The sequence below is a fragment of the Arachis stenosperma genome, chromosome 1 (assembly GCF_014773155.1).
Source record: "Arachis stenosperma cultivar V10309 chromosome 1, arast.V10309.gnm1.PFL2, whole genome shotgun sequence".
Classification (NCBI taxonomy): domain Eukaryota; kingdom Viridiplantae; phylum Streptophyta; class Magnoliopsida; order Fabales; family Fabaceae; genus Arachis; species Arachis stenosperma.
Genome location: NC_080377.1, coordinates 65,032,601 through 65,058,881, shown reverse-complemented (window position 1 = coordinate 65,058,881; position 26,281 = coordinate 65,032,601).

Here is a 26,281-nt window from a genome sequence, read left to right as displayed (position 1 = left end):
TTATAGTGATAATGATTACATTTAGTAAAATAACTTTTAAAATTTAAAAAGAATATATTAAACATAATTAAATATAAGAGTAAATTTTAATAAATACACATCAACCTTAAAAAATAACTTTTTAGATGCTTTTAAAAGTATCCTAATTTTTCAGAGACTATGAACACAAGTATATAATTTTTGTGTGTTTTAAAATTATAAATATACTTTATAAATTTATATAAAACTAAATCTAAATTAACGAGTAAATGACGTGACTAAATAAAATGGGGTTCTAAATTACATAAATACAATATTTGAGATTTGGTTATATTAAAGTCCTCTTTTATATTTATATAAATCATGATTAGTTGTAAATTTTTACCATTTTACATGTAATCTGGGTCATCATAGTTTACATATAATATCATGTAAAGCATAAATCGCTATAAGTTGTGTTGGTTTATGAAGAAAAAATGAAGAAGCAAAAATTACTGCAAGACATAGTGGCTTACGAGAAGGCAAAATAAAAGCATAAACTACGATGAATGATAGTTTATGCTCTAAATGTTATTCTCGAAAAAAATAAAAATTTAATTTTTTGTTTTATGATTCATGTACTTATTTTAGCCTATCTTTTACCACAAAGTCTAAATGTAATTTTTTTTACGGTTATATACTTGTTTCAATTTATTTATCTTACAAAGCTTTAATGTATTTTCTTATCTTTGTATTGATATGTTTTTATTATTGTAAAAAAAAATCAATTTATTTATAGGAGATAATAAAATCACTTCTATTTTGATAATGTTACTCATTTTCTTTTACAAATTCATACAAAATGTAATAAAAAAAATCATGTAAAGAATGACATTATCAAAAATAAAAATAAAGTGATTATTAATATTTAATCATTGATCATTGTAGTGAGCATGCCCACCATCTACCTATCACTCATTTAAAATTACATGTAAAGAAAATCAATTATCAATTCTTCTTATTTTTTATAATATCATGCTTGACGAACGGATTTTTGCTAGTAAAGAATTCACAAAAGTAATCACGTTGTAAGTATAGTTTCTAAACCAACAAAAATTCTTTCGTACAAAAAACTTGGTTGTCACAAGTAACAAACCCCTAATAAATCTAATAACCGAAGTATTCAAACCCCGGGTCGTCTCTCAAAGAATTGCAGGGATATGTGCTTATAATTGGTTATGGAAAAATATGTTTTGGGGGTTTTGGATAAGAGAACAAGAAAAGGTAAATTGCAAAAGGAATAAACTAATAACTAGAAAAACTCTTTGGCAAGGTATGAGAACTGGAAGTCCTATCCTAGCTATCCTTATCAATTGTGATGAGAGTTGTTCGTTACTCCCACTTAGTTAACCCTCAACGAATGAAGGAAAGTCAAGTGGACTAATCAATTTGATTCCTCAAGTCCTAGTCAACTCCTAAGGAAAGACTAGCTTTTGAGGGATGTAAATCAACCAGCAACCTTCAATTAACAATCAACAAAGGAGTTTGATAGCTCAGGTATCACCAATTACTCAACCGAGACCAAGACGGTAAAAATCTAAATTAAAATTCTCCCAAGAATTTTATCAAACACTTGGAAGGAACAACATAAAAACATAAAAAACTAGCAAGGAATATTAAATCCAAACAACCAATTGCAAACATCAATCAATAACAAATAATAAGAGAAGCAATAAGTCTGAAATACCTCAAATTGTATTAAAAGGAAAATCAAATCTAACATGAGAGTAGAAAAGAAACAAAGTTAAAAGAACATTGAACCTGGAATTAAGAAGAAATTGAGAGAAATCCTAAATCCTAAAACCTAGAGAGAGGAGAGAGCCTCTCTCCCTAGAAACTACATCAAAAACCTAAAATTGTGAATAATGAGAAGTGAATTATCAATCCCTGGATTCCCCCACTCTGTAGCCTCTAATATGTATTTTCTGATCCAAAAACTGGGTCAAAAATAGCCCAGAAATTGCTGGGGGCGATTTCTGATACGTACATGTCGCGGCTCTATCACGTGTACGCGTCGTCCACACGTACACGTGGATTGAACTTTTGCCAGGTCACGCGTACGCGTGATCCACGCATGCGCGTCGCCTAACAACATGGCAACTATAGCAAATTATCTATCGTTGCGAAGCCTCGGATTTTAACTTTTCAACGCAACTAAAACCACCTTATTTGGACCTCTGTAGCTCAAGTTATAATCGATTAAATGCGAAGAGGTCAGGGCTGACAGCATTGGCAGTTCCTTCAATTTCTTGTATTCCTTCCACTTTTGCATGCTTTCTTTCCATCCTCTAAGCCATTCCTGCCCTATAAACCCTGAAATCACTTAACACACATATCACGACATCGAATGGTAATAAGAGAGGATTAAAAATAGCTGAATTAAGACCAAGGAAACATGTTTTCAATCATAGCACAAATTCAGGAAGGAAAATGTAAAACTTGCAATTTACATGAATAAGTGTGAGATTAGTAGATAAAATATACTCAATTAAGCACAGGATGTACCACGAAATAGTGGTACATCAAATCTCCCCATACTTAAACGTTAGCATGTCCTCATGCTAAGCTCAAGAGAAGGTATAAGAGTGAAGAGGAATGGTAGGATGTATGAAATGAAACCTATTTATATGAATGCAACTAAACGCAAAATGCTTTTACCTACTTGGTTAAAGGTAAATAAATCTTCAAGAACAAAAATAAATTGGATTCCACTAATTTAAATCATAAAAATGAAGTACAAATAACTTACAAGAAGAGGATAGCTCATGAAAGTCGGGAACAAAGAATCGAGCATTGAACCCTCACTGGAAGTGTATACACTCTGATCACTCAAGTGTTTAAGGTTCGATTCTCTCAATTCTCTACTAATCTTGCTTTCTAAGGCTTGCTCTTCATCTAACAATCAACAAAAATTTAATGCACCAATACACAAATCAAGAGTTCTTTTGAGGGTTGTAATGGGGTTAGGGTCAAGGTAGGATTGTATTTGGCCAAGTGGACTAAAATCTAAATCCTTAATTAACCTAAACTTCCCACCTAACTTAAGACAATCCATGTAATTAAAATGCAATATCTAACTTCCCATTAACTATGTTTTTCACATATTCATGCATTCTAAATTTAAGTACAACTCATATGCATTGATATCATCATTTACTTTGGGACATTTTGTCCCCTGGTTGGGATTATCTCTCCAACTCTGGTTGGAGTTGTCCTGCCAACTTTGATTGTAGTTTCCACCTTGGTTGTAGTTGCCGCCTTGTTGATAGTATCCTTGATTCAGGCGATCATAGAAATTATGAGTAGCTGCCAAGGCGTTGTCCTCATGTTGGAACTGTGGACACTCATCAGTGTAATGACTATAATCAGCACATATTCCGCATACTCTTTGAGGAACCAATTGATGACTCTGTTGTGATGGGGGGCTGAGGTTGTTGTTGATTCAGGTGTATCTGCTTTAGTAATTTGGTCATCTCCCATAGACTCTGTGTGAGAGCGGTAGTCTTACTGCTAGAGGAGACCTCTGCCACAGCTTTAGGATGGTTATTCATGTGCTTGTGATTCCGAGCAGACTCAGCCAAGTCGGCGATCAGTTGCCATACTTCTTCTGTGGTCTTGTACTTTTTCAGAGAACCATTACTCGTACTATCTAATGTAGTCTTGTCCTGAGGCTTCGTGCCCTGTGTGAAGTAGCTGATCAATACCGACTTGTCAATCATGTGGTGGGGGCATGCGTCTAGGAGATTATTGAAGCGCTCCCAATATTCATAAAGAGTCTCAGATTCGCCTTGAATAATCATTGAAATTTCTTTCCTCAGTCTATCAGTAACTTCAGCTGGAAAGTAGTTTTCTAAGAATTCTCTTCTAAGCGTATCCCAGTTAGCAACAACTACTTCAAGTTGAGTGTAGTACCACTCCCTCGCCTTTTCCTCAAGAGAAAATGGAAAGGCGGCTAGCAGAATAGAAGTCTCAGTTGCACCATTACGCCTAACAGTAGAACAGGCTGTCTGAAAATCTCTGATGTGCTTGAGAGGTTCTTGAGCAGGTAAGCCATGAAACTTCGGCAGTAGATTGATTAGTGCAGTCTTCAGTTCAATATCTGCACCCAGATTTAGATGACGTGCTTGGAAAGGTGGCAGTGTAAAGTCCGGAGCTCCTGCTTCCTATAGAGTAATCCTCCTGGGAGCTGCCATGTTCTCTGCGCTCAAATTAACCAAATCAGTAGGAAAGGAGCTTATTTCTTTCTTAAATGACATTTCATATTCGTCCTCAGATAGGACTAACCGACGCCGAGCTTGCCTTATACGTGAAAAAGTTCTTTCAATTTCAGGATCGAATGCGGGTAGGCTCGGATTAGGTAGTGAACGCGTCATTTAATGAAAGAAATATACAGCTCATGGTAATAAAAGAAAACAAAATGCAAATAAATAAATTCCAACCAATAAATTGGCACACTTTCTGCACTACTCCCACGCAACTTTCTGCCATATTTTTTTTCTTTTTTTTTCTTTTATTTTTCTTGTATAATTTTTCTTTTCTTTGTTTTTCCCAATGCATATGATTAAGGTATTGAATGCATAAACATTCCCTCAACATTTTTCACATTTTTTCAAGAATATAGAACACCCAATTCTCTAACCAGATATCTTCAATCCCAATTTTCCCACACTTAATTCATGAACACTCTCACTAGTCTAAGCTAACCAAAGATTCAAATTAAGGACAATATTGTTTTTCACTTAGAGTTAGTGATGTGCTAAAGTAAAGAACAAAGGGGTAAAATAGGCTCAAAATTGATTTGCAAAGGATAATGAAAGGTATAAGGCCATATGGGTATGTAAGCTTAGTGAAAGAAGGCCTCAATCACATAAGTGTATGCATACAATAAACCATGGAAATATAGAATTAAGCAAGACAAAGATCACAATTTTATAGAGAACAACACACACAACAAAACAGAATATTGGTTGATAAAATCTTACTGGTTTTGTGTGTTCGAGCTCTAAACCATGTTCCAATATAAAACTTCTTCAAACAAGTTTAATAAAAGTTTTAATTCAAATTAGTGAAATGCTATAAAATAATTTCTTGAAAAAGAAAATATTACTTCAACTAAGTAGTTGGTAAAATATGCACAAAATCAAACAAACATGCAATCAAACATGCAAATGCGACAATGAACTAACAAAGGAAATCCCATATTGGTGTTGAGAAGGAAAACTAACCCGCAGAAGTCGGTATCGACCTCCCCACACTTAAAGATTGCACCATCCTCGGTGCATGCTGAGATGCGCAAGTGGGCCGGTTGCTCCAACTGATGCTCTTCCTTTAATTGATTATACAGATGGACTTGTTGTTCGCTCCATTTAAAAGCTTTTCCTTTTTTATTTCTTGATGGCCATCCTGAAAGAAGAGAGAAAGGAAGAAGAGTAACCCACAAACAAAGATAGGAAAACAAATAGAATATGGATGGGTTGATGCCAAATAATGAGGATCTCAACTACATGGTAGCTACAACATGCAAGTGAGAAAATAGTAGAAGCAAATGGCATATGAATAGTGCAAAAATTACAATAATGGGTGAGAGAGTGTGGGTAATGAAAGACAATATAAGTGCATATTAATGCAAATGGAATACAAATGTCATAAAAGATTAGCATTGACATCTAAATAATATTACCCAACAATGGAAATAAGTCACGAAGCACCGAAGGAAAGCAAGAGAAATGCAACAGTGGAATAAGAACATTTAACACCAATAGAAAAATAATAAACATAGAAAAGAAAATAAAAACATGCATACAGTTAAAATGCAATGAATGAAAGTATGTAAATGAAATGAGGAAAAGAAAATGAGAGGAAAAAGGGAGGAGATGAAATTAGGAAAGGAGAAGGAAAGAATGAGAAAGGAGAGAGAAAAGTAGAAGAATGAAATCTACGAAGTGACGCATAAGCGTCGCCCACACGTACGCGTGGGTGTTCAAAAGGAGAGTCAACGCATAAGCGTCGTCCACGCTTACGCGTGGGTGAGCAAGAATCCAAGTGACGCTAAACCTACAACACCAGCACCAAGGCAGCATAATTCTCCGCCAAATCACCCATTGACGCCGATTTTCCATCCACGCGTACGCGTCGCTGACGCTTACGCGTGGGTTAACTAAAATATGGGTGACGCGCATGCGTCGCCCACGCGTACGCATGGGTTGGCTCGTGCGCAAGGCACCCTTCCTGCATAGCTCCCGCATAACATTCTGTAAGGTTTAGCGTCGCATGTGACGCGTGCACGTGGTCCACGCACATGTGACGCGTGCGCGTGGTCCACGCACATGTGACGCGTGCGCGTGGTCCACGCACATGTGACGCGTGCGCGTGGTCCACGCGCACGCGTGGAACGCACTTTTCTCTCTTTTTTTATGCAAAATGCAGGGGATGAATGCAGACTATATGCAGTAATATTGAGAAGAGTCACTAAAATGAAACTAAGAAGAGAGAAAGGAATGATCATACCATGGTGGGTTGTCTCCCACCTAGCACTTTTAGTTAAAGTCCTTAAGTTGGACATTCGGGGATCTCCTTGTCATGGTGGCTTATGCTTGTACTGATCCTTGAATTCCCACCAATGTTTGCAATTCCAATAACCTCCGGGATCCCAAACTAGGCACATACAGCCGTCAAGCAATCTAAAGTAGGTGACAAGGCCCCAAGAGTGTTGATTGCTAGAATAAATTCCGGGGTCCCAAACCTTGCTTTTGCACCCGGGTGGCAAGCAATTAGAATTCTCACAGAGACATCCAAACAACCTTCTAGACCTATTCAATTGAGCTCTACACCAATCCTTGCACTTCAACTTGGAGCATGCAACCATATTGAACCTTGTAGGATAACTCTTACCACTAACCATCTTCCTCTTACTCTTAATGCCACAAAGAGCTCTAAGTTGACCATCCGTCTCCAGTAGCCCATATTCAAGTGGGAAAGTAAAGGTTAAGGCTAAGAATTTTACCCACTTGAATGTTGTATTGGATGGTAATGGCTTTGGGAGAGGTGTTTCTAATGGTCTTGCAAGCTCCACTCCCTTGTGCTCTTCCTTGAATTCTTCCACCTCTTTGCAAGCTTCTTCAACTTCAACCGCTTCCTCTTGGTAGCTTTCTTCTAATTCAATCTCCTCTTCATTGCCTACCAAGGGCATGGGAGGCTGTGCTTCTTCTTCTTTAATCTCCATCTCTTGATCTACCTCTGCAAAGTCTTCAACCATGATATGCCGTGGAGGTTGTACACCATCCTCAACATCAACATCAAACGTCTTGGAAAAAGGTTCTATGACTTGAGTTTCCCATGGAGGTTCCGCATCTCCTAAGTCTTTAACCACTTCATCCTCTTTAACTATTGCGGCTTCGTCCAGTTGTTTTAGTATAAAATCGTACTCCTCTTTGATGATTTTCTTTCCATGACAATGCCCTTCAACTATTCCTTCATCTTTAAAGGTCTCTCCTACCTCCATATTTTGGGCCTCATCTTGCTTCTCTTGAAGTATGTGTGCGTACAACCGATCCATTACGTCCCTAAGACAATCTCTTCGCTCTTGTTCCAGGTCAATAGCATCATTGGGATCATGTTGCTCTTGGATTGATGGATATGGGTATTCTTGCACGAAGCGTGGTGGTGCACTGAAGCTTGAGGGTTGAATATTGGAGGTGGAGGGTTGGTCCATGCAGGATATAAGATCTTGGAGTTTAGAGGTGAGACCAATGAGAGAGGTAAGTGTGTTCATGGAGGTTTGGGATGGATAGGAGGGTTCATTTGTTGGGAGAAAGGGCTCATAACACGGAGGTGGTTCCTCTTGGTAAGGATATGGAGATGGTGTATATTGAGGTGGTGGTTCTAAGTATGGCTCATAACGCTCTTGGTGTGGTGGGTAAGGATTAGGGTCATATGGGGGTGTTTGGTGGTAAGGGACTTGTGAGTATGGTGGTTCAAAACTATGTTGAGGGGGGTTCATAGACATGTTGTGGTGGGTATTGAGTGTCATGTAAAGGTCCACCATAACCATTGTCTTGGTATGCATCATGGAATGGTTGTTGCTCGTGGTATATTGGAGGGATTGTTAACAAGAGAGTTGATCAAATCCTTGTGGCTCTTCCCATCTTTGATTGTTCCAACCATGGTGCATGTTGTCATTATAATCTCCTCTTCCTGCAATATAATTATAACCACGCTCGTAGCCAAAGGAGTGAGAGTTCATAGTAGAAAAGAAAAATAAAAACTAATAAAGATACGCAACTAAGTCCTAAAACTAACAAACAAGTAAAAAGAAAATATTTACAATAACCAATAATAAGGCACACGTTTACAATTCCCCGGCAACGGCGCCAAAAATTGACATAGGGAAAATCACCTATCAAGAGTTTATAAAGAAAACAAAGAAGTGCTTGATAAATGGGCTGGATGTAAATCCTGTAAATTAATAAAATAATTATGAGTTAATAATATTAAAAAATTAAATTTTATAATTTATAGGAGTAAAAATATTTAGAATAAGGATTTAAACACTAATTTTAAAGGTTATGACCCGAAATTTGGCCAACGGGCTAAACCGGTTGAACCGGGCCTTGATAAACCCCACTTTTAAGGTTTATCTTGTATTGAATTTAGAGCATTTTGATGAACTTTTCTCACATTTAGCCTATGAATTAGTATGGTTTTGTAATCTCTCTCGTATTTGTGCTTAAGTGTAAAAACATGCTTTTTAAGCCTTATTTTGATAAATTCTAATTCCTCTTTGATTCCACAAGATGCCTTGATGTGTTTGCTAGCAATTCCAGGATTGAAATAGGCTAGGCATGGATCAAAGGGAGCAAGGAAGGAATCATACAAGTGGAGAGAAGCATAAAAAGTCAAAGAAGTGAAATCAGCCAAGCATGCGCACGCGCACAAGACGCTCGCGCGCACATTACAGAATCGGCCAGGGATGCGCACGCGTACCGTGCGCGCACGCGTTGAAGTCCGCACATGACTTCATTAAAGCAACACGTGCCTGGCGATTTGGAAGGGTTTCTGAACCCATTTTGGCGCCAATTACTGATAGAAAGGAATAAAAGGATCAAGGATTGAGGGGCAATGAATGAATCAATCATAGAGCATCATTAGTTTAGTTTTAGAGTAGTTTTAGAGAGAGAAGCTCTCACTTCTCTCTAGAATTAGGATTAGGTTTAGGTTAATCTCTCTTCTTAGATCTAGGTTTAATTCATGCTTTGATTCACTTCTCCTTTATCAAGTCTTAATCTTCTCCTCTTCCTCTTTCTAGTTATGTGCTTTAATAATTGTAATTTTTCATTTTGTTTTGGATAGATTGTTGTTCCTTTGTTTTCTTTCAATAATACAATTTGAGGTAATTCATGATAATTGTGGTTTCCTTGAATTGTTGTTGTTAATTCATTTCAATAATTGTTGTTAGATCTTGTTCTTGTTGTTGATTTACTATGCTTTCCTTTTATGCCTTCCAAGTGTTTGATGAAATGCTTGGTTAGATTTTAGTATAGATTTTTGTTCCTCTTGGCCTAGGTAGAGTAATTAGTGACTTGAGTTATCTAATTCCTTTGTTGATTGATAATTAGAAGTTGCTAATTGATTTGAATGCCTCTAAAGCTAGTCTTTCCTTTAGGAGTTGATTAGGACTTGAGGAGTCAAATTGATTCATCCACTTGACTTTTCTCCATGGTTAGAGGTTAACTAAGTGGGAGCAATACACAATTCTCATCACAATTGAGAAGGATAACTAGGATAGGACTTCTAGTTCTCATATCTTGCCAAGAGCTTTGTTAGTTGTTAGTTTATTTTCTTTGCCATTTATATTTCTTGTCCAAAATCTTAAAAACCCCAAATATAACTCACAACCAATAACAAGACACTTCATTGCAATTCCTAGGGAGAACGACCCGAGGTCTAATACTTCGGTTTATAAATTTTAGGGGTTTGTACTAGTGACAAACAACTTTTTGTATGAAAGGATTATTGTTTGGTTTAGAAACTATACTTTACAACGAGATTTCATTAGTGAAATTCTAAACCGTCAAAAATCCAATCATCAAAATGGCGCCGTTGCCGGGGAATTGCAATGGTGTTATGTTATTGGTTATTGTACATATGTGAATATTGTGAATAGGTTTATCTTTTGTTTGTTTCTTAATTTTTGTTAGTTTTATTTTGTTCTCTCACTATGAATTCTCACTTTGGCTTTGAGTTTGGTTCTAATTGTATTGTAGGAAATGTGGACTTTAATGGCAACATGTACCATGGATGGAACCAACAAAGGTGGGAGGAGCCATATGCATATGATCAATCTTCATGGCAACAACCTCCACCAATGCACTATGAAGAAGAGTCATTCTATGATGCATATCAATCCAATGGCTATGGTGAATCTCCTTGTGACTTTCAAGAACCACCACTATATGCCTATGATCCATATCCTCAACATAACTCTCAACCATACTCACAAGCCCCTTCTTACCAACCACCTTCATATGACCTTAATCCATACCCATCCTACCAACAACCATGTGAGCCATATGAACCACATATAGAGCCATCACCATTCCAATAACAATATTTTCAAGAGCCACCCCCTCCATATTATTACCAAGATGAACCACCTCCAATATATGAAACTTTCCAACCACAAGATGAATACTACTTTCCACCACAACCTCCCATAGAAGAATACTCATGTCCTTCAATCCAAGAGCCCTATGATCCTACTCATAATATCCAAGCGGACTAAGAGTCAAGGGATCGCCTCAAGGGAGCATTGGATCAATTTTAAGCAACCATGGAGTGTGTTGTGCAATAAGTGGAAAGAATGGAAAATATTGAACCACCACAACTCTACCAAGAAGAACCACCTTCCTACTATGAACCCTTCCCCCAAAATGATGAACCCTTTCACCCACCCCAATCTCTAATGGATGAAACCCTTGGTGTTCTTGTTCAAGGGCAAGAAGAGATGAAAAGGGATGTGCAAAATTTCATGGCCGCCTTGGATGCGGTAACAAATCAATTAGCCTCCCAATGCTTGAACACTCAAGGAACTCCCATGGCTACATGTGGAAAATCGAATGAAGAACATAGAATGAAGGAGAGATTGGAAACTCCGGTGGGAAATGAGGGAAGTTGCTTTGTATTGGAACAATTGGAGGAAGCTTTAATTGTTGAAGACAAGGAAGAAGCGGTAGAAGACCTAGGAGATGCGGAACCTCCATGGGAACATAGAGTTGAAGAAAACCCCTCCAAGATGATTGAAATTGATGCTAGGGAGGAAAGTGCACACCTTCCAAGGCATATTCCATATGAAGACTTGGATGGGATAGAGCAAGAACTGAGTTCCCATGGCAATAAAGAGCAAGCATCAAGTTCTAGTGGTGGAGAATCCTTTGAACTTGAAGAACCTTCCCCCGGTGCATTTGAAAATATTGTGGAGGTAAACTTCTTTCACCCTCCCAATTATAGTTTGATTAAGGGAAAAGGCTTAGATAGTATTAATGAACAAATGATCGAATTAGAGAAATCTTGTGAAGAGGTGGAAGTCCTTAGAAATAGAAGGATGGGAGTGGAATACGCTTTGTCAAGATCGTTGGAAGCATCTTTGCCTAGGTTGTCATCTAACCCTTCACTTAAGTGGGTAAAATTCATTTCTATTAGCTTTATTATCCCACTTGAGTATGGCTTGCTTGAAACGGATGGTCAACTTAGGATGCTTTGTGGGATGAAGCGTAAGCGAAAGATGTTTCGTGGTTGGCGTTATAAATCAAGGCTCATTTTGGTTGATACTTCAAGAGTTGAATACAAAGGTGGGAATAGTGCTCAAATAGATGGGTCTAGGAGGATTGTTGGGCACTTCATAGAGGATTCTTCTTGTTCACCACCCGGATGGACTAATAATAATGATCAACCTCAAGACGGGTGTGAAAACAAAGTGTGGGACCCCGGATTACAAGAAGAGAACCAACTTTGGGAACCCCAAGCTTGTGAAGAACTCCATCAATACTTGGCTCAATCCATAAGAAATCTTGGGGCACAATGGAGAACCAAGCATTGGTGGGGGTTCCAAGATGAATTCAAGCACAAGCCACCTTGAGAGGAGCTCCCCACAAGTCCAACTTAAGGACAATAAATAAAAGTGCTAGGTGGGAGACACCCCACCATGGTAAACTCTTTCCATTCTCTCTTAGTTTTGTTTAATAAGGGATTTGAGTTGCCATTGTAAGTATATTTCATATAGATTTGTTTGTACAATTAGATTGTTAGCATAGTCACATGTATGTTGTGTTAGTAGTAAATGAATAGTATCAAATTGCATGTTTTGGTGAATTAGATGATAGTTGAGTGAATAAAGAGTTGTGAGCATTATAGGAAACACCTGAGCAAATTAAAAAAAAAAGAGAAGAAAAAGAGGGGGATGAACGCGCGCGAACGCCGCACGCGTATGCGTCCATGAGCGGATGCATCATTACCCAAATTCCAGAGAGTTGGGCCTCTTCTAGGCCGATGTTGTGCCTTGAGCCCAACTCAGTACACGCTGACGCGCACTACGAGCGTGCGCGCCGATCACGAGAACAAGGAAGTGCACGCGGACACACACCTGCCGCGTCCGCGTCGATCTGTTGCTGCAACTTCTGAGCCCGTATCCAGAGAGTTGCGCTGGATCTGGGCCAACTTTAAGCCCCCAGCCCAACTCATTTCGCGCGGATGCGCATTTGCCGCGTGCGCACCCTAGCTGATGCCGCCATTCCAGACCTTTGTCCAGAAAGTTGGGCGCGCGCTGAGCCCACTCTAAGCCTCCAGCCCAACTCCATGTACGCGTTCGCGCGCTGTACGCGCACGCGTAGGTCCCTAATTTTATCAATGTACGCGGAGGCGCACGGTGCGCGCCCGCATCGATTCGAAAAATGGATAACCCTAGTGCGCGAAGAGCACTGCGCAGTCGCGCCCCTCTCATCTCCCTTCCTCCTCGCCTCTTTCTCCTCCCAACCCCCCTCTTCTTTCCACAACCCCATCACCGCCGGCCACCACCACCGCGAGGCCGACCCCTCTCTCTTTCTCTCGCTCTCTCCATCTCTCAGCTCCCCTGCTCGACCTTCACTCTGCCTCTACTCCACCGAGCACCACCACTGCTCTGCCGTGACCGCCACCCTCCGCGGCGGTGCTCCGCCCAGTCCACTCCCTCTGCTTCGATACTTCCATGCCCTACTTCCATTTTCACTCTGCTCCCAGGTTCCTGCTTCAACTTCTGTTAAAATTTGATTACCGTTAGCTATGCTTAATGTTAGTTAGTTAGAATTGAATTTGTGTATGTTAGGTTAGATAGAAATAATTGCTGTTAGGTAGCTAGGTCTGGATAGAGGATTCTAGGCCTGATAAGTGCTCCGTTTGTGCATATTCGCTGTTTGTTTACTTGGCTGTTGTATGCTGATTTTGGACTGCTTTTTATGCAATTTGTGTTGCCTGAATGCTATACCACTGCTGCTGTGCTTAATTGATGTTGCCTTCTTACTGTTTGTGCTACTTTGCTATCCGGAAACGTCCAATTTTAAGCCGGGATGCTGCCCAATTTTCAAGAAATCTATTTTCATTTTAGTCTCTATTACAAATTTGGGCTAATTTCCGTTTACTTTTGACTTTCGGGATTTGCACCAATCATTGTGAACATGATTTCTATGTCTAGCCGCAACTCCTCTTTTATTGAGCCTAAATATCATCATACCACTAATCCACCTTTCTAACTCACTAATTTGTTTAACCATTTAACTTCTACTTACATTTGACCCTCTTTAACCATTCTTTCAAAAGTATGATGATTTTATTGCTTAATGAGTAAGAGTCGTTGACTTTCATGAACATTGCATTCTTGGTTCACTTGTTCACTTATGCTTACTTGTTCACCAATTTTCTCAAAGTTCAGTTCACATCATGATTGTTCATTAGCCAATTGATATCCTGAACATGCTTTCTTTGCTTTGTGCTAAGTGCTTCATTGCTTATATTCTATCATACTTTTCAGGATGTCGGACAAAGGAAAAGCTATAGCCACTACCTCCAAGAAAAGAAAGCATTCTACACCCTCTATTCCCTCCATTTACAAGAATTATGCTAAGAATCCGTTGAATGACGAAGAAAAGGAAAATCAGTTGCTACCTTCTACCGATCCAACAAAATTTCCCAATCTTTACTGTGAGTTTCGCCTTCCCAAGTATCGGACGACGAAACTGAATACTGAGAAGAAGCTTGTCCTCCCCAATGATGTGAGACGAGCCATTATTAGTCGCATCCTAGAGTTGGGTATGGACTTTATTGATAGAGATTTGGGAGATATCAACATTTCTTGGGTTAAAGAATTTTATTGCAACTTCTTCCGTCCTACTCTGGATTCAGTTTAGTTGAGGGGTAGAGAGGTCATGATCACTGAGTCAGCCATAGAGGAGGCATTGCAGTGCCGACATCTTACTGATGGCACCTGCGCTCATCAGCAGGCTGAGATAGCTATTCATAGCATGACCTTTGACTATGAAGCGCTTAGGCGCGTGATTGGTTTACCAGATGCCACTTGGGTCATGGATGCGAACAACACTAAGCCTAAGGGGATGCTATTTGCTTATTTGACTAGAGAGGCCAAGACTTGGCAGATGATATTTGCCCACTATGTCTTACCCACCACTCACTTTTCTGAGATCCCTATGGAGATGCTACTTTTGATTGGTTGTGTTATGGAGGGAAAGGAGGTTTATTTCCCTCGATTGATTCGGCAGTGTATGTGGCGAGCCCATATTCGTGGCCTACTTCCGTTTCCTACCTTGGTTACCAGTATGGCCGCCTTAGCTGAGGTCTCCTGGTTGGATGATGATGTGACACCACCACTCCCAGATGACGATGACAAGGAGGTTACTATTCCTTAGGGTGGCTGGGTGCACGAGAAGCCCCCGGCTAGACGCCGATCTAGGGCTAGAGCAGTTGTAGGGATGGCTGGACCTTCAGCAGCCCCGTCCTCTTCTACAGCAGCAGCTCCATCTTCTTCGACAGCCCCTTCTTCAGCACCTGATCCGACTTACCTACTGATTCAGCATCTGTTTCGGTTTTTGGAGTGCGAAAAGCGCCAGATCATGCGCCGACTGGACCGGATGGATCAGGAACTCATTTCCCTGGGCGCTGAGTTACCTCCGCTCCCAGACTCTCCAGCCTCCGATGAGCAGGATCATCAGGAGGAGGATGTTGATGAGCTGACTCAGCAGGATGCACCTCCAGCTGCACCTGACGCCACAGAGACTCCACAGCCCCATGAGGAGCCGGTCCCACAGCCTCAGACAGAGTCAGCACATACCGTTGTACCTTCCCCTGATCCTCCGGTTTAGCATTGAGGACGATGCTCGATTTTAAGTGTGGGGAGGTCACCGGTAGCATCATTAGAGGACCGGTGAACATTTTGGCCACTTTCCTAGTTATCTTACTTTGCATATCTTTTGTATATATTTGATGCATTTTGAGTTTATTTAGGATACTCTTACTATTTTGGTTCGTTTTGGATACCTTTACTGCTTATTTTGGATTTTAGATGTTTTGGATGCTTTTGGATATTTTAGATACTTTAGATGCTAGATTTCATACTTTTAATTGGATTTTTTTCTTTATATACTTTTGCATATCCTTCTTTTTAGCTTATAGTGTGATTAGAAATTGTTCTGAGTGTTACCTAAAACTGTAGGTTGATCTCGGATGAGATCTTCCGTGTTGGTCGGAGCCGACGTGTCCGGCAGGTGTACGGCGGCCGGAGCTGGTGTCTCCGACTTGTTGGACTTGGTGGTGGTGCTGATCCTTCGTCCCCGGAGGGTGGGGGTTACCTGCAAGGGACTCCGATGCTTAAGTTAGCAAGGGTATTAAGCAGGTATTGAGTAGAATCAGAGTATGAGTTATACCTGGGTGCTCCAGTGTATTTATAATGGTGAGATGTGGCCTCCTGCGGATCAGATAAGTTAGTTATCTTATCTTATCTTTATCTTATCCTTAAGTGAGGTCATCTTTAAGGGAACCACCTTTATCTCTATGGGCTTGGGCTGCCCTTGGATTTGTGGCGTGTTCCTCTATTTGGGCCCCTCGTTTGGGCTTTCCTGTGACTTGGCCGAGCTCTTTGAGGAGAGGTCGGGTTGTCCTGACCTGAAGAGGTCGGGTTATCCTGACCTGAAGAGGTCGGTCGCTTTGTATGTCGAACATCCCGGGTCGGACAGCTCGACCCAGGGTATGAACAGTGCCCCTGCTTGAGCTCGGTCTTTCTGTTGAGGTCGAGTTTTTGACTTCGGTCCTTTCATGATGAAGCCAAACTCAAGCATTTTATTGATTTCTTCTTTTTGTAGAATCTTTTGAATGTAGAACGTTTTCCTCTAAAGGCGCGCATTTTTATATCAGCGCTTTGCTTTGGGAACGTGGAAGGGTTTAGTACCTTCATTAATTGGTATTAATTGCCCCATTTTCTCCTGGCTTTTATTTTGAATTTTTTCAATCAAAAACGGTTTCTCTTCTTCGCTCTTCATCGTAACTTCTCCCTTTACTCTCTCATTTTTCTGTTTCTTTCGTAACTTCTTCCTGCAACGTCTGTTCTGTCATTGCTCTCTGTGGAAGAGGGATGATTACCAGATTTTCTCCTTTCTACCTTTGCGGTCTTTCGCTTCAAGGTTTTTCTTCTATTTCTCCAGGTTCGATTTTTCTTCCTCTGTCCCTTTTATATGTCGGTAGAAAGTTTAAATTTTGCTCAGAGAAAGTTGGGATCTTTCTGTTTTTATCATGCCTGATTTGTTTGCGTGTTCTGGATTTTCTTCGTTTTTTGGTGCGAGTCTTTTGCTTTTCTTGTTGCTTGAATCTTTTCTTAGGGCTTTTGCATGTTGTCGCCGCTTCTGGTTGCGCCTTTGATGATGATTTTTGCTTGATTCTGAAAAAGTTTGCGCTTTTTGATGTTTGATAATGCTTTTTGCTGATAGACTGTAGAAAGGTGGTGACTTTGTGTTTTTGTTTTTGCTTCCTTTGTTTCCTTTGAGACTTTATTTTCTTTCTGATGAGTGTCGGGGCGTAAGCTGTAGAAATTTCTTGAATCCTTGCTTTGTTATTGCCTCCAAAGGATGCCCCAGGACTTTTGGTTTGAGTCTTGGGGTTTTCCTTTTTGTGGTTTCATCATCTGAGGAGTATTGACCGAGTTGTTTTCTTCCTATCCGAGATGTTTGTCGTAACCCCTATCTTCTTTTCTTACTTGTAGGATTTAGTTGGCCTCATGTCTTCTCGCAATAACTTTGTAGAGATGTCTTCCAGAGTTCCCGAGGGGATGTCCGATTGGCTGGACTCCCTTGTTTTGTTGTGTGTTTCCGTTGTGGATGCTGAATTTTACACAGAGCTAAGGAAGCGTCATAGGATTTGTGGTAACAATGCTCACGAGGGGGATTACGAGCTTGTTGCTCCTGATTCTGATGAGAGGGTTTGCTTTCCGACTTCCTTTGTGAGGGAGCGTCCCTTCTTCTATGCCTATGAATACTTTTTCAGCCAGTTGAATGTTACTTTTCCTTTTACTGCTTTTGAAACCGACCTGTTGTGGTCGTGTAACATTGCTCCATCCCAGCTTCACCCAAATTCCTGGGGTTTTATTAAAATTTTCCAACTTCTCTGTCGTGAACTAGATGTAACACCTTCTCAAACTCTTTTTCTTTACTTGTTTGTTTCCGCCAAGCCTGGCGGTTCTTCAAAAAAGAAAGCTTCTTGGGTTTCTTTCCGGTCCGCCCAGGGCCATAAAGTGTTTGCGATGTATGGCGAGTCCTTTAAGGACTTCAAGAACTACTTCTTTAAAGTTCGAGCTGTCGAGGGGGCCCGCCCCTTTTTTCTTGATGAAAATGACGAGCCTGCTTTTCCTCTAGAGTGGCAAACGAATGTAAGAGTGCCACGTTACACATGGGAAATGCTTAGTGAGGTTGAGCGGGCCTTTGTAGTCGTTCTTGAAGATTTGTGGGGGAAGCCTCCCCATCTGGATACGAAGAGATTTTTGAGTGATCCATCTTTGGTTCGGGCTGCTTTGGGTATTGTTTGTTTTATTATTTTTATACTTGCTTTTCTGAGCTTTTTTCTTCTTCTATGTTGTAATCTGTCTTTTGTGGTTGATTTTGTGTTCTTCAGAGATGTCGAAGAATAATGACTCTATGAAGGCCTTCAAGAAGGCGAAGAAGGCAACTGCTGCTTTAAACATTTCGGCCAAGGCGGCCGGAGAGGGATCTTCCCAGGTTCCAGTTAAACCTCCTGTACCTAGTTCTCCCGGGCCGAGGAAAGCAATTCCTATTCCTCAGGTTCGCTTGGTCGATCCTCTGCAATCTTCTGCTGCAGCTCCTGGTGCCCCTCCTTGTAAGAAGCAAAAGTCATCCGAGCCCTTTAACCTGGATGCCCCCGATTTTGATGCTATTGAGTTTGTCGACCAGCAAATTGCCCCCTATGGTGGGCTTTCTATGGACGATGTTTCTCTTCTTCAGCATCTGGATTTTATCACTAAAAGTAGTGTAAAGATGGCTCATATGAGTGCCTCTATATTCCGAACAATTCAGGGGATTCCGATTCATGCCACAAAATCCTTTATGGAAGAGGCCAAGTCGGAATTTGATCGAATCAAGGGTCTGAAGGAGGAGTTGGAGGTGAAGTTGGTGAAGGTGGAAAAGGAGCTTGAGGGTGAGAAGGCCAGCTCTGTTGCCCTTGCTGCTTCTTTAAAGCTGGCTGAAGACATGGCATTGAAATATAAGGATAGCTATGTCTCGGCTTATAGGGAATTGATGCATCTTCGGGAGGATTTGGAAACAGCTCGGGTTAATTATGGTGAGCTTCAAGGTCACCTTGTGGGTAGCGTAACTGCTGCCTCCAAGAACCTGATGGAGCAGTTCCGGGTTGTTGCTCCTGATGCCGACTTGACTCTCATCAGCCTGGACAATATCGTGAGGGATGGTAAGATTGTCCCTGATGACCAGGATGATGATGAGGCTGATCCTCCCCCAGTGCCTTCTCTTAAGGTGTCGACCTCCTCTGTTCCTCCCGTTACATCTGATCCGGATTGCCAGATTCTGAACCGGGATGATAGAATCGTAGATGCTGTACCCCTTCAGACTCGTCCTCCTTCCCCTTGTCCTGACGCTGCCAAGAAGGCTCCAGATGTTTGCTGATCTCTTTCTGGATGTATAGTTGGTCTGGCTTGTGGGCTTTTAAAACTTTTCATTGACATTTCCTAGTTGCTTGTTTAGCAACTTTTTATTTTGAAAAACAAAAGGTAGCTCGCTTTCCCTTCACGGTAGCTTTTGGTGGCCTTCCGGGCCTTATAACTTCTGTGGAGTAACAGAGGTAGTTTTTTGATTTGGTATCTTTTCAGTTTTCTACTGATATTTGAAATCTTGTATCTCGACCTCTTCGGATTGCTTTATTTTATTGTTTGTAGCTTGGATCCTTTGAGGTTTGTGACTTATGGGTCCAACTTGTTTCTTGGTGGTTCTTTTGTGCTGGTCCCCCTTTAAGTTATTTCTGTAATCCTCTTTTTTGGACCTTTGTCAGGTCTCTTCCAGGGATTACTTTGATAACTTTTTAGTGGCAGGAGTCCGATTTGGTTATGTCGGTCTCCTTTTAAGTTATTTTTCGTAGTCCTCTTTCTTGAATCTTTGTCAGATCTCTTTTAGGGACTACTTGTATAACTTTTTTTAGTGATAGGAGTCCGACTTGGTTATGTCGGTCTCCATTAAGTTATTTCTGTAATCCTCTTTTTTGGACCTTTGTCAGGTCTCTTCCAGGGATTACTTTGATAACTTTTTAATGGTAGGAGTCCGATTTGGTTATGTCGGTCTCCTTTTAAGTTATTTTTCGTAGTCCTCTTTCTTGAATCTTTGTCGGATCTCTTTTAGGGACTACTTTGATAACTTTTTAATGGTAGGAGTCCGACTTGGTTATATCGGTCTCCTTTAAGTTATTTTTTGTAGTCCTTTTTCTTGGATCTTTGTCAGATCTCTTTCAGGGACTACTTTTATAACTTTTTAGTTTGGGGCTGACTTTGTTATGTCAAACCCTTCTAAGTTAAAGTAATCCTCTTTAATAGGGTTGGCCAGACCTCTTTCCAGGGTTTACTTATAACTTGGGTTGACTTGGTCCGACTTCTAAACGTCGGCCAGTCTTTAAGTTATTATATTAGCTATCCGTAAGACCTCGTCGGGTTCTTTTTTTGGATTGCTTTCGATAACTTCTTACATTATTCTGTGTTCATCTTTGCCAATTTGTAGAAAAATGGTTGGCATCTTTAGATCGTCCTTTGGGTGAATCACGTTTTCACCTTTATCGGACGATTGTCTTTATCGTGGTCGCGTGGTGAATTTGTTTTTCACTTTCTGCCGACCTGTTGCTTTATAATCGGATGATGAATACTTCAGATTAATGCGTCTTGGAATCTTGTAGAATATCTAAATAAACTTTATTCAAAGAAAAAATGCAAATGTATACATGTGGGAATTTCCTTGTCCCTTTAAGCCGGGTATGATCTAGGTCTCGACATGGTGCATCATTAAAAAAAACCTTTTCAGGAAAAAGAGCGCATCCATTTAGTGAGATCCTTTACCTTTTCTAACTGTAGTATCTTCTTAGGTTGCAGGCGTGCCATGATCGGGGAAGCTCTCGTCCATCAAGCTCGGACAGTCTGTAGTAGCCCTTCCCCAGTACTTCAATGACTCGGTAGGGTCCTTTCCAATTTGCTGCCAGCTTTCCTTCTCCGGGTCGAGTTGTTCCAATGTCATTTCTGATTAGGATGAGATCATTCTCTGCAAAACTTCTCGGCACTACCTTTTGATTATATCTGGAAGCCATTCGTCGCTTTAGAGCTTCTTCCCTGATCCGAGCTCTTTCTTGGATTTCGGGTAACAAGTCGAGCTCTTCTCTCTGAAGTTGGGAGTTTGCTTGTTCATTGTAGTGGACTACTCAGGGAGATCTTTCTTTGATTTCTATTGGAATCATTGCCTCCGCTCTGTATGCCAGTCGGAATGGTGATTCGTTTGTAGTAGAATGGGGGGTTGTTCGATACGCCCATAGGACTTGTGGAAGTTCCTCGGCCCAAGCTCCCTTTGCTTCTTGTAGCCTCCACTTTAGTCCGGCCAATATAATTTTGTTGGCCGCTTCGGCTTGTCCATTGGCTTGGGGATGTTCGACGGAGGTGAACTGGTGTTTTATGTTCAAGTCGGCCACCAATTTTCTAAAGCCTGCCTCTGTAAATTGGGTACCGTTGTCCATGGTGATGGAGTATGGTACCCCGAACCTCGTAATAATGTTCCTATATAGGAATTTTCAACTTCTTTGAGCGGTGGCGTTGGCTAGGGGTTCTGCCTCGATCCATTTTGTGAAATAGTCTACTCCTACTATGAGGAATTTTACTTGTCCCGATCCCTGTGGGAAGGGTCCGAGAAGGTCGAGTCTCTATTTCGCAAATGGCCAGGGTGAGGTCACGCTGATGAGCTTTTCTGGTGGGGCAATGTGAAAGTTGGTATGCTTCTGGCATGGTGGGCATGTCCTCACAAATTCTGTAGCCTCCTTTTGTAGAGTTGGCCAATAGAATCCCGCCCGGAGTATCTTTTTGGTGAGAGCTTGCGCTCCGAGATGATTACCACAAATGCCGCTGTGCACTTCCTCCAAGACTTCCTTTGTGTTAGAAGTCGGTACGCATTTTAGTAAAGGTGTTGATATCCCTCTTTTGTATAGTGTGTTGTTTATGATAGTGTAGTATTGTGCCTCCCTTTTCAGCCTCTTTGCCTCTTTTTCATCTGTAGGGAGTGCTTCTGTTTTGAGATAGTTTATTATGGGGGTCATCCATCCTTGATCCCGACCTATTATGGCTAGGACATTTTCTTCTTTCGCTATTGATGGGTTCTGTAGTATCTCCTGGATGAGGCTTCTGTTGTTGCCCCCTGGTTTGGTGCTGGCCAATTTTGAAAGGGCGTCCGCTCGGGCATTTTGCTCACGAGGTATATGGTAGATCCTATATTCCTCGAGTTGTCCGAGCTGTTCTTTGGTTTTATCCAAATATTTTTTCATGGTCGGATCTTTGGCTTGGTAGCTTCCTGTTATTTGTGAGCTGATGACTTGTGAGTCACTGTAGATGTTGAGTTTTCGAGCACCAACCTCCCTAGCCAGCTTCAAACCTGCTAATAGTGCTTCCTATTCTGCCTGGTTGTTTGAGGCCGGGAATCCGAATTTAAGGGAGAGCTCAAGTTGAGTTCCTAGGTTGCTTTCGATTATCACACCCGCACCGCTTCCTGTTTTATTCGAGGATCCGTCCACATATATGTTCCATTCTATGGGGATTTCCGGGGTGTCTATGAATTCTGCGATGAAGTCGGCCAGGTGTTGTGATTTGATGGCTGTCCGCGCCTCGTATTGGAGGTCGAACTTAGACAACTCGATTGCCCATTGTAGGATTCTTCCTGCTAGATCTGTTTTCTGCAATATCCCTTTTATGGGTTGGTTGGTCCGAGCTTTAATGGTATGCGCTTGGAAATATGGGCGAAGCCGCCGGGATGTGAGGATCAGAGCGTAGGCAAACTTTTCTATTTTCTGGTAGTTCAGCTCAGATCCCTGTAGCGCTTTTCTAATGAAGTAGACGAGTTTTTGCCCATGTTCGTCTTCTCTGACTAGTGCTGAGGCTATTGCCCGGCTCTCTACTGTGAGATATAATATGAGCGGTTCTCCTTCTCGTGGCCGAGATAGGATAGGTGGCCGTCCTAAGAACTCTTTGAAGTCTCGGTTTGCTCACATTCTGTCATCCATTCGAACTGTTTTTCCTTTCTTAAAGTAGCATAGAAGGGAAGAGATCTTATCGCAGCTCCTGCTAAGAATCGGGATAGAGCGGCCAGCCTCCCGTTGAGTTGTTGTACTTCTTTGACACAAGTTGGGCTCTTCATGTTGAGTATGGCTTGACACTTGTCTGGATTTGCCTCAATCCCCCTTTGTGTGAGCATGAAGCCCAAGAATTTGCCTGCTTCTACTGCGAAGGTGCATTTTGCGGGATTGAGCCGCATGTCGTGTTTCCTGATAGTGTAAAACACTTGAGCCAGGTCGGATAATAATGTATCTTCGCTTTTTGTCTTTATCAACATGTCATCTACATAAACTTCCATGGTTTTCCCGATGTGATATGAGAAAACTTTATTCATTAGCCTTTGATAAGTAGCTCCTGCGTTCTTGAGACCGAAAGGCATCACGATGTAACAGTAGTTTGCTTTCGGCGTTAGGAACGAGGTCTTTTCTTGATCTGGCAGATACATGGGGATTTGGTTGTACCCTGAATACGCGTCCATGAACGAGAGATACTTATATCCTGATGAAGCATCTACTAGAGCGTCGATGCTTGGGAGTGGGTAAGGGTCTTTTGGGCAGGCTTTGCTGAGGTCGGTGTAGTTGGTGCACATTCGCCACTTCCCATTTGACTTTTTCACCAAGACGATGTTTGCTAGCCATAGTGGGTATTTGACTTCCCTTATGAACCCAGCCTCTAGTAGCGCCTGTACTTGTTCTTCTACAGCTTGAGCTCGTTCTGGTCCGAGTTTTCTTCGTCTTTGTTGTACCGGCCGAGATCCCGGGTAGACTGCCAATTTGTGGCTCATTAGTTCGGGATCAATGCCTGGCATGTCGGCAGCTTTCCATGCAAAGAGATCAACATTATCTCGTAGGAATCGTATTAGTGATTCCTTTGTGTCTCCTTTCAGGATCATGCCAATATTAGTTGTTTTATCCGAGGTGTCTCCGATCTGGACTTTTTCTACTTCTCCTTCGGGTCGTGGTCGGAATTCTTCTCGCCTCTGAACTCCACCGAGCTCGATTGTGTGGAACTCTCCTCCTTCACCTCGGAGGTTTAGGCTTTCGTTATAACAGCGACGTGCCATCTTTTGATCTGCCTTTATTGTAGCTATCCCTTCCACAGTTGGGAATTTCATACATAGATGTGGAGTTGAAACTATTGCGCCGAGTTGATTTAACATTGTCCGACCTATTAAGGCATTGTAGGCTGAGCTTACGTCGACCACGATGTAGTCTCTCTTGAGTGTTCTGGATTGGTTCCCCTTTCTGAAGGTTGTATGCAGCGATACGTATCCTAGCGGTTGAATTGGGGCATCTCCTAGTCCGAACAGGCTATTCGGGTACGCTCTTAGCTCTTTTTCTTCTAGACCGAGTTTGTCGAAGGCAGTTTTGAATAAGATGTCGGCAGAGCTTCACTGGTCAATTAGTGTACGGTGAAGGTTGGCGTTTGCCATTATGATCGTAATGACCATGGGGTCGTCATGTCCCGAGATGATTCCGGATGCGTCTTCCTTGGTAAACGTGAATGCTGGGATGTCTGGGGCTTCCTTTTTTCCTTCGACGTGGTCACCTCTTTGAGGTGTCGCTTGCGAGATGATTTGGAAATTCCTCCTCCAGCAAATCCGCCGTGTATTACGTGAACGTGTCTTTCCGGTGTGCGAGGTGATCGTTCAGATCGTCCAACATCCTCATCCCTTCTTCTTTTTCTTGGTTCGTCATCCCGATTAGCCAAAAACCGATATAGTTTTCCTTCTCTTACTAGTTTTTCTATGACGTTTTTCAAATCGAAGCATTCATTGGTGGAATGCCCTCGAAGTCGGTGATATTCACAGTATTCATTCTGATTTCCTCCTCCTCTTTTGCCTTTAAGTGGCCGAGCTGGAGGGATTTTCTCTGTATGGCAGACTTCTTTGTAAACATCTACCAAGGATACCCTAAGAGGAGTATAGTTATGATATTTTTTGATTTTCTCTCCGGAGCGATCCTCTTTTTTCTTGGGTTCTTTATCTCGGTAGGCAAAACCGAACCTTGAGGCTTCGCCAAGTCGAGAATTTTCCTCCATGTTGATGTATTTCTGTGCCCGTTCTTGTACTTCATCTAAGGATGTCGGGTATCTCTTTGATATAGATTGGCTAAATGGTCCTTCTCGTAGGCCATTTATGAGGCCCATAATGGCAGCTTCTGTTGGAAGACTTTGTATGTCCATGCATGTTTTGTTGAATCTTTCCATGTAGTTGCGAAGGCTCTCCCGATCTCCTTGCTTGATCCCTAGTAGGCTAGGTGCGTGTTTGGCTTTGTCCTTTTGTATGGAGAATCGGGCCAGGAACTTCTTGGCCAGGTCGTCGAAACTCGAGATGGATTTTGGAGGTAGGTTGTCGAACCATTTAATGGCTGTCTTGGTGAGAGTTGTTGGAAAGGCTTTGCAGTGAACTGCATCTGAGGCATCAGTGAGGTACATTCTACTTCTGAAGTTGCTGAGATGATGGTTGGGGTCCGAGATGCCGTCATATAGAGTCATATCCGGAAGCTTGAAATCTTTTGGAATTTTGGTCTTCATAATTTCTCTGGTGAATGGATCTTGATCTTTCTGAGAGCTATCCTCTGTGGATGGTCGAGTAGCTTTAGTTTTGAGATCAGCTTCGAGTTTTATAAGCTTATCTTCTAATTCTTGGCACCGCCTTATCTCCCGGTGTAGATCTTCTTCTTTTTCACGTCGATGTTGGGCTTCTTTCTCAAGTTGCTCCAATCGATTTTGAAGTGCTTCTATTACTCCTAGATTTGATGAATTTTTGTCTCCGTTGGTTTCTGGAGTATCTTTGAGTATCGTGTCCGCGTTTTTATGCGGCGTTCTGTCTTCCAAACCTGAATCGTGGTCGTTGTCATGGTCATCCGCCATGTTAATGGGATGACTTCCAGGTTCTCCGGCAACGGCGCCAATGTTCCAAGGGTTACCTGAAACTGTAGGTCGATCTCGGATGAGATCTTCCGTGTTGGTCAGAGCCGACGTGTCCGGCAGGTGTACGGCGGCCGGAGCTGGTGTGTCCGACTTGTTGGACTTGGTGGTGGTGCTGATCCTTCGTCCCCGGAGGGTGGGGGTACTTGCAAGGGACTCCGATGCTTAAGTTAGCAAGGGTATTAAGCAGGTATTGAGTAGAATCAGAGTATGAGTTATACCTGGGTGCTCCAGTGTATTTATAATGGTGAGATGTGGCCTCCTGCGGATCAGATAAGTTAGTTATCGTATCTTATCTTTATCTTATCTTTAAGTGAGGTCATCTTTAAGGGAACCGCCTTTATCTCTATGGGCTTGGGCTGCCCTTGGATTTGGGGCGCGTTCCTCTATTTGGGCCCCTCGTTTGGGCTTTCCTGTGACTTGGCCGAGCTCTTT